Raw genomic sequence first — 10,970 nt, forward strand, 5'->3', positions numbered from 1 at the left:
CATGAAGCTTCATATCAGCGCACACTCCGCTGCAGAGCGAAACGTTCATTCAGTGCAAACAAATTTACAAATTATACATGTTTGCGCATATGAAATTTCTCCCACAGATGGGATATTAGTCATAAACGGACTTCACCCCCTTGATTTCCTAATCGGACAAAATGACGCACTGTACCGATTACAGCAAAGAATCCTTGAGAAAGTAGAACTAATCATAGGTAAGCACCTACTGGTAACAGAACCATAAAACTGAACTCTTACACACGTATATTTAAGGGGCGATCAAAAAGTTAACGCTCGAGGGTGTTGCTACAGCGTATATGCAACGTAACATGATTCTTTTAGGGTTTATATGCTGCGACGTGTAGGTAAGGGATTAGTGTGAGATTCACGTCTTCCCGACGGGCGTATGGTAAATGCGGAAACGTGAACCATGGCGACATTATTATCAAATGTGTTCAAACAGCACTAACGTACTGTTATTCTTTTCTTGGCTGGCGAAGGACAATCACCGGCAGACATCCATTGGAGAATGAAGAATGTGGATTTAATTATGGTGAAACGTCCGGGAAAAACTGCGACAATGGATGCGGTTGCTTCATGCCAACGCACGTCCTCATACCGCAACTGTTTACGCCAGCTCAAGTGGGAGACATTCAAGCACCAGCCCTATATAGTACTGAGCTCTTCCCATGTGATTATCATGACTTCGGTTCCTTAAACAAGGCCTCGAAGAGTCGACGATTCCTGCTGGACGAGGGTGCGCAGCAGACAGTTACAGACTTCGTCGCGCAGTACGATACGGTATTTTACCAAACGAGTGTCATCAACCCGCTGCATCGGTGGGACGATTGCCTCAGTGCTCACGGCGATTTTTCCTGATTGGCATACCGATTCTGAACTGTACGACCTTCGAACGGATACTTTTGATTGCTCCTTGTATTTATCCTGTAAGGTTTCTAACATGAGGTTCTCTCTTAACATAAGCGGACTTGCTAAATATTTCTCATTATTCTCGTAACGACCCATTTGTTGTAAAAAGACCTACATTTAGGCTGGGATACAACACTTAAAAATAACTAACCGAAAACAGTAGTAGCTATAGTAGAAAGTCTCGCTTTATATTAGTTAATGATATGCAGAACAAAAAAAGACAGATTACTGTGAGATGAGTCGAAACTGACAACTGCAGCAGCAATGGATGCGACAGAAAGGTAAACTGAGAGCTCTGGCAGCAATGGTCTTGACAGAAGGGTTAGGACAGAGAGAGAAGAAAAAAATGTTCAAATGGCTCTGAGCACTATGGGACTTAACTACTGTGGTCATCAGTCCCCTACTTAAACCTAACTAACCTAAGGACATCACACACATCCATGCCCGAGGCAGGATTCGAACCTGCGACCGTAGCGGTCACGCTGTTCCAGACTGTAGCGCCTATAACCGCACGGCCACTCCGGCCGGCAGAGAGAGAAGAGAAACGTCATAGAAATACAAGTAATTAAGACAGAGAAAGAAAATGTCTTGAGTGACTGAGGAACGAAAGAGAAAGAAGGATTACTGGGTAAAGGTGCATTTGCTTTACTGTTTCACTAAGAGAAAACTGGGCAAATGTATTAATTTTTTAGGGGAAACTTACAAGACTGACGGAAGAAGGTCCTTCATCGTTTCTTAATACAACAGAGTATTGAACTGTGCTTAGAGTGAAAGATAGCTTGGTCCAGAAGGTACAACAGTAGCAGAGTAGGAGTTCGTAAATGTCATCGTTTTACAGATTGAAACAGCAAGCATACTACATATGTGAGACCTTTTGTTATGATTATGATGACGTACTTGATTTTGACAGGTATTCAACACATAATACATAATTTTGACACTGGTCGAAGGGTTTCTTGATGTTTCCAAAAGTTGACAAGCTTAGATTGAAACATAAACAACCATGAAAGGATTTTGTTCATTTTCTCTTCTGCGTATCTGCGCCCAGGATAGATAAAATGGAATTAGCAAGGAATGACTGTGGGGGAGGGGTGCTACAGAGTCCTCTGGGGAATGTTCTCGTTAACTAGCCCACATTCGTACAAGCTGTGACAGAGAGAGGTAAAAGCTACAAATACAATATCTAGCTTTTTGACTATGAACAATGTACAGTAATAAATACTCCTCCAGAGAAAGTCCCCAGCTTGTCTCGGAGACGTTAAGAAAAATAAACCGTGAATAAAAGGACTCTGCGGACCACCGGGACAAATATGGCCGAACTGTAGATCTAGACCGATCACCACTAACTGGCGTCAGAGACGTACTGTAATTTGAAACATACATGGGGGAGCAGGCGTGGTTGTGTGTACGGGCATTCTCTCCATCTTGGATGGAAAAGGGGACAGCAATGGAAGAAAATTAGTTGACAGTTGATTCCCCTTCTATCGTAATCATTTATTATAATGTAGGAAAGAGGCTGTTTGTGGAAGTTAACAACACTCACAGAACGCAGTGTTTTCAAAACATTTGTAGAGTAGGTTGGCTGTTTAGTTGTAGTAATACCGGTTTCGTGTCCGCCCCTGGTAGCTGAGTGCTCAGCACGACGGAATGTCATACCTAGCGGTCCAGGTTCGATTCCCGGCTGGGTCGGGGGTTTTCTCCGCTCAGGGACTGGGTGTTGTGTTGTCCATATCATCATCATTTCATCCCCATCGACAGGCAAGTCGCCGAAGTGGCGTCAACTCGAAAGACTTGGACCAGGCGAACTGTCTACCCGACGTGAGGCCATAGACACACGGCATTTCCATTACCAGTTTCGTGTTTTGTTTACATTTCCTGGTAGCGGTTAATTAAAAATATGAGAGACAGTTGTTTGTAGTTGTAGAAATCCGCTTTCCCGTGGCAAGGATGGAAACCTATGAGGGTTAGGCTTATAGGGCTAATAGACCAATTACTAGCTTAAGAAGTGAATAAAATTGCTAAGTAATCACTGCATGAAGATAAGTAAATGAATAAAATTATGTTAATGTTCACTGTTCATTTATAGTTACTGCTTATTGGTTCTTAATAAATGGATATAAAAATGTACAGACAGGCAGTTCGCAGAGATAGAAGAAAACAGACATTTTTACGAAACTCTGTCCACAAATGGAAATGGAAGGAAGATGAATACGTAGCACACTAAAAGGCGCCCACAGTACTCTATACAATAGGCGCATTAACGGAAGTGGGAACCTACACTATGAGCTTCTTAACCGAACTCTACCAAACTGATAGTCCAGTATTTTCATTCTAGCGAGTTACGATGATTATAGTTTCATTCCAATGCGAACTTATTGTCAGTAATTTCAATAACTAAAAGAAAGTCGTTCCTACACATTAAGAATGATATGAATACCTTATGACTATTTTGTGTATCTAATGTTATGGTCGAACTTTTCAGATGGAGATCGTAGTACAGAATGCCTGGAGGCCGACCACATGAAGCTTATCGTCATGTTTCGACTTCGAGGAAGGTCGAATCAGTGGCATGGGGGATATTGGAGGATCATAGTGACATATCGCATAGTGCGCTGTCTGCAGAATGAGTTGCGACGAGATGCACTGAGAACAACAGTGTGACAAGAAGAACAGCCGCGGGTCCTTTAAGTAGGACTACACCATGTGAAAATCATAAGATCGATCGACTGGCTCTGACGAACAGAAAGATAACAGCAGTAGATAGACTGAGGGTGATCTCGTGGAACAAAGGACGCCAACAGTAGACGACATTTTCCGAGAAACATTCCAACAAATCAGTCTATTATCTGCTTCTCCTGTACTATACGAAGTCAAAGAACGATTCCACTGTGTCAGCGAAAGGTTTTCAAGACCGTAATCGTAACTGATATGTTTCACACAGTTTTACATGTTCAGCAGTATTATATGTCCCAAGTACATTATTGTATATGTTTAGCTGGTGATGCAGTATTTTGCAGCGGGGCATTCCATGCAGTTCATCTATACACAACTGCAGCACCCTGCACCAAATTGCACACAGTTGAGATAGCAGATAGTAGGGGTATCACGAGAGTATGTAATGGACTACCATGACAGTGAACTGTATACGGTACATCCTCAAACTAAAGTAGCACGATTTAGCCCTTGTACGCAGACACCTTTCGTGAAGATGTGCAGTGAGTTAATTGTCAGAAATAATATGCATCACTTCTTCCCAAAGGATTTCTATGTAATTTCTGATGAATGTCGGTGTGATTCATTCGACAACTTGTTGCATTGGAAATCTTTTGCTGGCTAAGATTGCGGTGACTATGACAGAGACATCCTCTATTACCATTTATACTACATTCCACATGGAAGCTTAAGATTGTCGATTGTTCATGTATTTAGAAGTGTTATTTCTACAGCGTTTTCCTCCTGAGGTGTCTGACATTGAATATTTACACACACATCACGAAAATTACAGATGTAGACTAACACCCAATAGCTTTCCAAATGCATGCAGGTAAGATGAATTGGATGGCTAAGACATCTATGCAAGTCATCCTCAGATCACTACAGCACAACTAAGCCTTATGCCGCCGACAATAATTTATAAGTGTGCCTGTGCAGGAATATGCGCTGTAATACTCCACAATGGTATGTGGTTGGTGTAGTGCAGCTAGTAGTGTACTAGTAGTATATTCATTTCACACGTGCAAACAGAACGTGTCGAGGCAAATTCAGTACGGTAGCAGGTGTCTGTTTTGTCAGAGATGTTCGACAGTCCACACACCCCATATAGATATAGTATATCTGCAAGCATTACTGCCTTGATAACTTCGGTGGGATGCACAACAGGGTCTGTCTCTTGCGGGAATACAGGACTCGCAGCGAGAAAGTAAGTGAATGGATAGTTGATGCTACTTCCTTGTGACAAGTTGAGAATTTGAGTTGGACGGGAATCGTGTCCTGATGGCCAACGCAGTTAACACAACCACTCGCTTTAACTGGGAGATCTTGGTTCAAGTCCACGTCTGGCACACTCTCTCCAGGCAATTATTCTGATTCCTGACTGCAGTTGGTTATGCCTTTCCTTCGAAATTTCTTACTTTAGATTCAAATAAGTTCGTAACTAACCGTAGTAACAGTAGTAGTAGTAGTAGTAGTAGTGGTAGCGGTAGAAGAAGATTCTCAACTACCTGTACCACATCGACCACACACTTTTTTAGTGGATGACAAAGTACGGATAGTGCTGGTAGAATCCCACTAATTCCTATTAATAACTCCGAATAACTAAGTTATAAAACGAAACAAATCTGTTTATGTGCAAGCTGGTTGCAAGTATGCCTAAAGCCATAGAGAAAATTCTTTTAGAAGTTTCATAAAGATTTTCACACTAGTGCATTTCCCACAACTCATCTATACATCTATACCATTACAGTGAACTACATACACCCTCACATTAATGTAGCATGATTCAAGACTTGTGCCACAGACACAGTGATGTGTTGAATACAGTCAATACATACTTGTGACGCCGGCCGCAGTGGCCGTGCGGTTCTGGGCACTTCAGTCCGGAGTCGCGTGACTGCTACGGTCGCAGGTTCGAATACTGCCTCGGGCATGGATGTGTGTAATGTCATTAGGTTAGTTAGGTTTAAGTAGTTCTAAGTTCTAGGGGACTGATGACCTCAGATGTTGAGTCCCATAGTGCTCAGAGCCATTTGAACCATACTTGTGATGAATTTTATTACCATCCCAATGTCACTGCAATGGTATAGTATAGGTTTACATAGCACTCCGTCTTCAGGCCACAAGTGGCCCATCGGGACCATCCGACCGCCGTGTGATCCTCAGCTGAGGATGCGGATAGGAGGCGCGTGTGGTCAGCACACTGCTCTCCCGGTAGTTACGATGGTTTTCTTTGACCGGAGCCATTACCATTTGGTCGAGTAGCTCTTCAGTTGGCATCACGAGGCTGAGTGCACTCCGAAAAATGGCAACAGCGCATGGTGGCCCGCATGGTCACCCATCCAAGTGCCGGCCACGCCCGACAGCGCTTAACTTCGGTGATCTGATGGGAACCAGCGTATCCACTGCGGCAAGGCCGTTGCTATAGGTTTACATAGACACCTGTTAAAAACAGGCTCAAACTCCAATGTTATAGCCAAACACCCTATATTTAAGAAACATTGTAACAAAATGCATCAATTTTATAGCAAAACTGTAACAAATTGCGTCCCAAGCTTTAAGAAATTGCCCCAAAACTTTAAACATGACTAATTGACCTTAATGCAGTCTGCATCGTGAAAATCCAAGATAACGATTCTAAGGGTACTGGCACGGTCTGCTTGGTTCCAAGTCCAGAATCCTAGGTGGCAGTCCAAGATGGCGATCCAAGATGGTAAGCCATGACATCATCAGTGATGTCAAAATTCAAGATGGCAGGTCAGGGTACATGGTTAGAGGCTGCTATGCTACCAATCCACAATAGTTGTTCCAATTCCTGTAACGGTGTGCTCGTCTACCTCCACCATTCGTCCTCTGTGTTCAGGCCTGCAAGCTGTCAAGTGCACCCTCCACTTGTGCTCTGTACACCACAGTGAAAGATTGATCAACATGAAGCATCATCTGTGATCTACCACCTCCAGACTGAAAAAAACTGACTCACACAATTGATTGTACGTATTAAATCATGCCTCTCTCGCAATGTTTATTATTATTATTACTATTACTATTCATTGTGTCCGTCGGAGGTTCGAGACCTCCCCCGGGCAGGGGTGTGTGTGTTTTCCTTAGCGTAAGTTAGTTTAAGTTAGAGTAAGTAGTGTGCAAGCCTAGGGACCGACGACCTCAGCAGTTTGGTCCCATAGAACTTACCACAAATTTCCAAATATTCATTGTGTGTTTGTGTGAGTGTGTGTGTGTGTGTGTGTGTGTGTGTGTGTGTGTGTGTGTGTGTGTGTGTGTGTGTTTGCACAGTTGTCATTTATTTTTCCCTCAATACAACAGCCCCCCAACATAACTAATGCAGTGCCTGATACATCTTAGCAGTAGCTAAAATCATTTTAGTATGCAGACAGACACCATGATGCAGCATCTAATATATCAGAGCAGGATACAGAATTGTTTCCAGACTTTGAGTTTTAAATATATCCAAAGTATGCATCGGTCATCGAACCACCACCATTGCACAGTGCACCTGATGCAATTCAGCAAAAATGTCAAACTGAGCAAGGAAAATTGTTTCCAGACTTTGTGTTTCCTCTATCAGCAACGTCATTTTAAATCTATGTGAATTCTGAATTTCTCCATTTTTCAATATCGATTAAAGCATATGTGTGATGCTTTCATTTGAAAATTTCTGTTCCATTTTAACTCAGGTTGCTTGAGGAGAGGGGAAGACATGGAAAACTACTTAAAAGAGCAATAGGGGAATTAGATAAAGATAACCCTTTATTACAGAAAGGAACAGTAAAACAACGGAGGGGAAGGGGCGCAGCAGAGTCGTTTGCTGCACTAAAACACTTTCAGTCTACTTACTAACATCAGTTGAAATCTGGACAGAGGTTACAGGAAGAGTGTCACCGCAAACTGTCGAGAACAGATTGCTGGAAGGTGGGTTGAGATTTAGAGGTTGCCCACTGGTATCATACAATAGACAACAGACTTCCATGGTGTAGAGCCAGTGTCAAACGAAAATTTGAGTGGCATTCTCTTGTGTTCAGGCGATGAGCGTTGCTTCTGTTTATTGCGGTCATATCAACGCCATTACGTCCGTAAACAACCTGGTGAATGATCACAGGAAGCTGCGATGTTTGAGACCCATACCTCTGTAACCCTTGCGTGAGAAGCTATTGGATTCGACAACGCAACTGATTTTTTAAAAAGAATCATTATTCAGTCGGTAATTTATTTGTCCAAGTAGCATTTTACAAGGATCTACCACGTAAATACAAGGAAAACGTAAGTCATATATGCAGACATATGTAGTTTACAATACCAAAACACAGAGCAGAAAGACAAGCAATTTCATGATTGCAGAGGTATGTTGTCCTCTTAACAATTTTTGATTGCTTGGCTTTTTCTGTTTCTGCACACACAGCTGTATCACTTGCATGAAGCAGCTATAATAATTTAAGAGAATCTTCAGTAGTCTTTGCTATCTCATTGTGTTGATTACCTTGGGACAGGTGTGACTGAGAGCGCTTGTGGGAATTCCTTGATCATAAGGTGCAGCAAGTTACCAAATGTCTTTCTGTGATTGGCATCCTGCATTGTCCGTTATTGCTCTCCTTTAATATAGGACAAGTGCTCCGAGAATGTACTATCTCGGCTCTCAGTAACGTGACTGTAATCCGGTCATCCATAAAGCTAAATTTTGTTTAGTAACCGGTACCGTCAGGCCACGTAAGCCCGTGACCGTTCAGATAGCATGTGTTCATCTTTCAATGAAGCTTGGACCGTGACTTAGAAGATTCCACATGTCCTGCGCTTTTCCACATACAAATATTTGGGCAACCGAGTCAACGTTTCCCATTTGTGTTGCACTGACGTGGATTCTGTGCAGTTTGCCGTTTTAGAGACACCATCATGAGTGAATCTATGAGGGTAGGAAGGTCTGGTGAACATTTCGCCGCAGTGTTGTGCAATTCACCGGTGGTTCCCTTTCTTCAGCGGGGTTACCAGGTGCGGTCTTTGTCATGAGTTCGTATATCGTCTTGTTAAGAAGCTGTGAGATGTTTCATATACTGTTGCGTACATAACTGAATTCAAGAAACTATTTCTGGGTGTGCTGGTATTTAGGAGGAATCGTCGCTAGGTGTATTGGTGGCGCTAGGCTCTTTGTTTCATACTGATTATAAGACTGTGCAGAAGGTAAGAGCCCACACCCTGTATTTCTGTTTTCATTCAGTTGATGAGGAGCGTCACGCACTGGTGTCTAACGCTGATGAACTTAAGGGTGAGCCGCGAGGAAGGCAGGATGAGTGCTCTGAACCGTACTTTAAAGAAGTTATCACGGAGAAGAAGTCCGCTGAATGCTCACTGAGTATTCGTAGGCCAAACCTTTGAAGAGCGGAGGTACTTGAACCATGTAGTAGATTTTGCTTTCATGTGCACATGAATTCTACACGCTATGATGTTCTCACTGCATTTTCGTTTTAGATTTCATTTCAGTAAGAACTTGACAGGTTCTGCTTGGAACAGAACACTGTTGTCATCTGGAAGTAATTGTGCATCTGAAACTCGGAACTGGAGGATAGAATTAAAACTCGTGACATACAACTACTTGATTATGAGCATACACACTACATGGCATGAAGAATATGTGTGAGGTGGTAATGACACCGATAAATGTTTCTGCCTACTCGCTTTACAGAAAATGGAAAATTCTGCTGATTACAGCAGTTCTGATAAAGTGCAGGCAGCAATGATGCGGACCAGGAAACGACTTCCACGGGATTGTTGGGGCCTACATGTATCTTATCAGGACACACAATTTACTAACAACGCGATCACCAAGACAATTCCAAATAAGTGACAAAATCTTCTATATAAAATATGGACAGTAATAGTAGAACCTTAACAGAAAATTTTTCAAATAATACGCCAGACCAAAGAATTAACAGAAATGGAGATCCAGTTAAGGCAGTATTAATACATGGTCATCTGATGGACGATCACTGTCTATGTAACCTCCGTAGCGTTAGTGCCTGTTCTACCTCCAATCAGTGCCCAGACAGCCGCACAGCGGACAGACTTAAAGGCAAACTTGCAATGGTCCTTGGGAAGTCCTGTATGCCAGACACCGCAAACATCACACGCCGCTGTGACTGTCCGTGCTCTCTCCGAACAGCTAGTAACTCCCGGGGCTCCGAGACTATACCAGGTGGCCCTTCAAGAGCGCTCTCGAGCTGTCAGCCACCAACCGCCACTCGGCTCCGCAGGTGCACTCTTCAACTCCAGGCTGCTCCACCACTCCCCAACAGACTCAAGACTGACTTCTCAGAATCAGGACAATACCAAATGCCTCATCGCCCAATGCTTTCGGCGCATCTTTCCGTATGTTGTCAGCCTGCAACGGCCCAAGTACCCGATTCCAAGCTCGAGAGTTCCGCTGCTCATAGCAGTTCTCCAGGAACGTACCATCTCAAAAGCACGACAACATCTCATGGTTTGCCTTTAGTTCATTAGAAACTGTTCTTCTTCACTGTCAGCCAGCAGCCGTCCATCGTCTTTCCAGGCGTTGGCTCCATCTTCCGGCTGGTGCGCCACAGAACACCAAAATATAAGAAATGCAAGGCCCGCATTACGATACGGAAACATAACGACAGCAGGGTTCCAAGTGCCCTGACAGAGAGCTTTCAGTATGACAAATATTGCGCGAAAACCTGTATTTTGTACGCGATTTAGATAACAACATTTTTCACTTGTACTTTGTTGGGGGGGAGGGGCCTCAGAACCAGCATTAAATTGCGCACCGGAAACTAAGCTTTTTGTGACCTTACAAAGTAATATATTCTAAAAATCTTAATCAAAAACCAAGATTAACGTCTTGTAGATGGGATTCACAGTGATGTATATTTTTTAAATGATATCGTGGTTACCTTTTTGACTGTAAAATTATTTATTTGTAAAACCCAACATTACAGTTTTGGCAGCATGGCCATTAACAAGTGGAAACAATAGCGCTTTTTGTCACGTGAAAACCTAAGAATCGTCTGACATGAAATGACACAGAAACTAGTTACATCGCATTGGGTTCCCGATTGCAACTTCTTGTGCGGATTGCACACTTTGAATTGCATTATAAATAAGTTTCTTGTATTCTGCTTGAATTTTACTCGCATCGTTAATACTGGGTAGAGCAAATGATTCTTTTTTTTCATATAAAACACTATCTTGTTTTCTAACATGGGGCGGCTTGAGTGGCCGTGCGGTTCTAGGCGCTACAGTCTGGAACCGAGCGACCGCTACGGTCGCAGGTTCGAATCCCGCCTCGGGAATGAATGTGT

General features: G+C 43.0%; 1 pseudogene; it reads right to left on the reverse strand.

The window, feature by feature from the left end:
* Window positions 1-5,951: 5,951 nt before the first annotated feature.
* Window positions 5,952-6,069, reverse strand: LOC126482633 (5S ribosomal RNA; annotated as a pseudogene).
* Between the last annotated feature and the right edge of the window lie 4,901 nt (window positions 6,070-10,970).

The sequence above is a fragment of the Schistocerca serialis genome, chromosome 5, assembly GCF_023864345.2.
Source record: "Schistocerca serialis cubense isolate TAMUIC-IGC-003099 chromosome 5, iqSchSeri2.2, whole genome shotgun sequence".
In the NCBI taxonomy this organism is placed as follows: Eukaryota; Metazoa; Arthropoda; class Insecta; order Orthoptera; family Acrididae; genus Schistocerca; species Schistocerca serialis.